This window comes from Penaeus japonicus, unplaced genomic scaffold, assembly GCF_977035675.1.
Source record: "Penaeus japonicus unplaced genomic scaffold, GWHDUDI00000001_assembly GWHDUDI00000002, whole genome shotgun sequence".
Taxonomy (NCBI): domain Eukaryota; kingdom Metazoa; phylum Arthropoda; class Malacostraca; order Decapoda; family Penaeidae; genus Penaeus; species Penaeus japonicus.
In genome coordinates, this window is record NW_028234404.1 from 27634309 (window position 1) to 27638768 (window position 4460).

The window sequence follows — 4460 nt, forward strand, 5'->3', positions numbered from 1 at the left end:
TCAGCTTATTTAACTGTAATCCGTTTCATTATCAGAATGGCTCTAACGTGTATTTTAAGCATTTTTCTGACTTTTTTCAGTATCGTGCATTTTTTTTGCACTATTTTTCTCGCAATTCCTTTTTCCTTTAGTATAACGAAATTCACCGCATTAAACTGTAATCCTTTTCATTTTAAGAATGGCTCTTGCGTGTATTTTAAGCATTTATAGCTTCTTTTTCAGGATCGTGCCTTTTTTTGTACCTTTTTTCTCGCAATTCCTTTTTCCTTTAATGTAACCAAAATCAGCGGATTTAACTGTAATCTGTTTCATTATCAGAATGGCTCTAAAGTGCATTCTAAGCATTTTTGTTTTTTTTCAGTGTCGTGCATTTTTTTTTTTTTGCACCATTTTTCTCGTAATTGCTTTTTCTTTTAATATAACGAAAATCACCGCATCTGAATATAATCCGTTTCATTATTAGAATGGCTCTTACGTGTATTTTAAGCCTTTTTATTTTTTTCAGGATCGTGCTTTTTTTTTTGCACTTTTTTTCTGTCAATTGCTTTTTCTTTTTCTTTTCCTTTAATATAACGACAATCAGTGAATTAAACTATAATCCTTTCCATTTTCAGAATGGCTCTAACGTGTATTTTAAGCATTTGTAGCTTTTTTTTTCAGGATCGTGCATTTTTTTTGCACCTTTTTTCTGGCAATTGTTTTTTTCTTTAATATAACGAAAATTAGCGCATTTAACTGTAACCCGTTTCCTTATCAGAATTGCTCTAACGTGTAATTTAAGCATTTTTTGGCTTTTTTTCAGGATCATGCATTTCTTTTCTTGCTCTTTTTTTCTCGCAATTGCTTTTTCCTTTAATATAACGAAAACCAGCGCATTTAACTGTAATCAGTAATCAAACTGACTCTACCATGTATTTTAAGCATTTTTTAGGATCGTGCATTTTTTCTTGCACCTTTTTTCCCGCAATTACTTTCTCCTTTAATGTAACGAAAATCAGCACATTTAACTATAATCCGTTTCATTTTCAGAATGGCTCTAACGTGTATTTTAAGCATTTTTTGTTTTTTTTAGGATCGTGCATTTTTTTTGGCACCTTTTTTCTCGATATTGCTTTTACCTTTAATATGACGAAAATCACTAATTTAACTATCAGAATGACTCAAACGTGTATTTTAAGCCTTTTTGGCTCGTTTTCAGGATCGTGCATTTTATTTTTTGCACCTTTTTTCTCGGAATTGCATTTCCTTTAATATAATGAAAATCAGCCCATTTAACTGTATTCCGTTTCATTATCAAAATGGTTCTAACGTGTATTTAAAGCATTTTTTTTTTCAGGATCATGCATTTTTTTGCACCTTTTTTCTCGCAATTACTTTTTCCTTTAACATAACGAAAATCAGCGCATTTAACTGTAATCCGTTTCATTATCAGAATGGCTCTAATGTGTATTTTAAGCATTTTTGGCCTTTTTTCAGGATCGCACATTTTTTTATGCACTTATTTTTCTCGCAATTTCTTTTTTCCTTTAATATAACGTAAATAAGCGAATTTAACTGTAATCCGTTTCATTATCAGAATGGCTCTAACGTGTATTTTAAGCATTTTTGTTTATTTTCAGGATCGTGCTTTTTTTTTCTTGCATCTTTTTTCTCTAAGTTGCTTTTTCTTTTAATATAACGAAAATCAGCGTTTCATTATCAGAATGGCTTTAACGTGTATTATAAGCATTTTTGGGTATTTTTTTCTTCCACCTTATTTCTCGCAATATCTTTTTCCTTTAATAAAACGAAAATCAACGTATTTAACTGTAATCTGTTTCATTATGAGAATGGCTGTAACGTGTATTTTAAGCATTTTTAGTTTTTTTTTCAGGATCATGCATTTTTTTTATTGCACCTTCTTTTGCAATTGCTTTTTCCTTTAATATAAAGAAAATCAGCGCATTTAACTCTAATCCGTGTCATTATCAGAATGATTCAAAGCGTCTATTTTAAGCATTTTTGGCTTTTTTTTAGGATCGTGCATTTTTTTTGCACCTTTTTTTCTGAAATGCCTATTCCTTTAACATAACGAAAATCGGCCAATTAAACTATAATCCGCTCTATCGTGCATTTTAAGCATTTTTGGCTGTTTTTTAAATATCGTGCATTTTTTCTTGCACCTTTTTTCTTGCAATTGCTTTTTCCTGTAATATAACGAAATTCAGCGCATTTAACGACAATTCATTTCATTATCATAATGGCTGTAACGTGTATTTTAAGTATTTTTGGCTTCTTTCAGGATCGTGCATTTTTTTCTTCATTTTTTTTATTTGCATTTAACTGCAATCCGTTTCATTATCTAACGTGTATTTTAAGCATCTTTGGCTATTTTTCAGGATCATGCATTTTTTTTCTTGCACTTTTTTCTCGAAATTGCTGTTTCCTTTAATATAACGAAAATTAACTGTAATCAGAATGGCTCTAATGTGTATTTTAACCATTTTTGGCTTTTTTTCAGGATCGTGCATTTTTTTCCTTGCACCATTTTTCTCGCAATTGGTACTTCATTTAATATAACGAAAATCAGCGAATTTAGCTGTAATCCGTTTCATTATCAATATGGCTCTACCGTGTATTTTAAGCATTTCTGGCTCTTATTTCAGGATCGTGCATTTTTTTCTTGCACCTTTTTTCCCGCAATTGCTTTTTCCTTTAATAAAACGAAAATCAGCACATTTAACTGTAATCCGTTTCGTTATCAGAATAGCTCTAACGTGTATTTGAAGCATTTTTGTTTTTTTTTCAGGATTTTCCTTTTTTCTTTTCTTGCACCTTTTTTTTTTTTTTTTTTTATCGCAATTGCTCATTCCTTTAATATGACGAAATTCAACGCATTTAACTGTAATCCGTTTCATTATCTTAATCGCTGTAATGTGTATTTTAAGCATTTTTGGTTTTTTTCAGGATCGTGCATTTTTTTTCTTGCACCTTTTTTCTCGCAATTGCCTTTTCTTTTAATATAACGAAAATCAGCGCATTTAACTCTTACCCGTTTCGTTATCAGATTGGCTCTAACGTGTATCTTAAGCATTTTTGGCTTCTTTTTCAGGATCGTGCATTTTTTTCTTGCACCTTTTTTCTCGCTATTGGTTTTTCCTTTCATATAACCCAAAATTTACGCATTTAACGTAACCGTTTAAATTTTCAGAAAGGCTCAAAAAGGGATTTTAAAACAAATTTTTTTTTTTTTTTAGGATTGTCATTTTTTTTTTTTGCACTTTTTTTCTTGCACCTTTTTTTTTTCCCCAATTGCCCTTTTTTCCCCTTAATAAAACGAAATTCAGCGCATCAAAATGTAATCCGTTTAATTTTAAATGGCTCAAAAAGTGTATTTTAAAAACATTTTTGGCGTTTTTTCAGGATCGTGCTTTTTTTTTTCCTTCCCCTTTTTCCTCGCAATTGCCTTTTCCTTTAACAAAAAAAAAAAAAAAAAAAAAAAAAAAAAAAAAAAAAAAAAAAATCAGCGCATTTAACTGTAATGCGTTTTATTATCAGAATGGCTCTAACTTTTTTTTCAGGATCGTGCATTTTTTCTCTCTTGGACCTTTTTTCTCGCAATTGCTTTTTTAATATTACGAAAATCAGCGCATTTAACTCTAATCCGTTTTATTATCAGAATGCCTCTCACGTATATTTTAAGCATTTTTCGTTTTTTTTTTCAGGATCTTCCATTTTTCTTCTTGCACCTTTTTTCTCACAATTGTTTTTTCCTTTGATGTAACGAAAATGGGTGGTTTTAACTGTAAACCGTTTCATTATCATTATGGCTCTACCGTATATTTTAAGTATCTTTGTTTTTTTTCAAAATCGTGCATTTTTTTTCTTGCACCTTTTTTCTCGCAATTGCTTTTTCTTTTAATATAACGAAAATCAGCGCATTTAGCTGTAATCCGTTTCATTATCAGAATGGCTTTAACATGTATTTTAAGCATTTTTTTTTTTTTTTTTAATCAGGATCGTACATTTTTTTTTTCTTGCAATTGCTTTTTCCTTTTATATAACGAAGATCAGCGCATCTAACTGTAATCCGTTTCATTATCAGAATGGCTTTAACGTGTATTTTAAGGATCGTATATATTACTGTCTTTTTTTGTGGCACTTTTTTTCTCGTAACTGCTTTTTCCTTTAATATAACGAACATCAGCGCATTTAATCCGTTTCATTATCAGAATGGCTCTAACTTTTCTTTTAAGTATTTTTAGGTATTTTTAGGATTGTATATATAATTTTGTTGTTGTTGTTGTTGCACTGTTTTTCTCTTAATTGCTTTTTCCTGTAATATAATGAAAATCAGCGAATATATATATATATACATATATATATATATATATATATATATATATATATATATTTATAGATAGATAGATAGATAGATAGATAGATAGATAGATAGATAGATAGATAGATAGATAGATAGT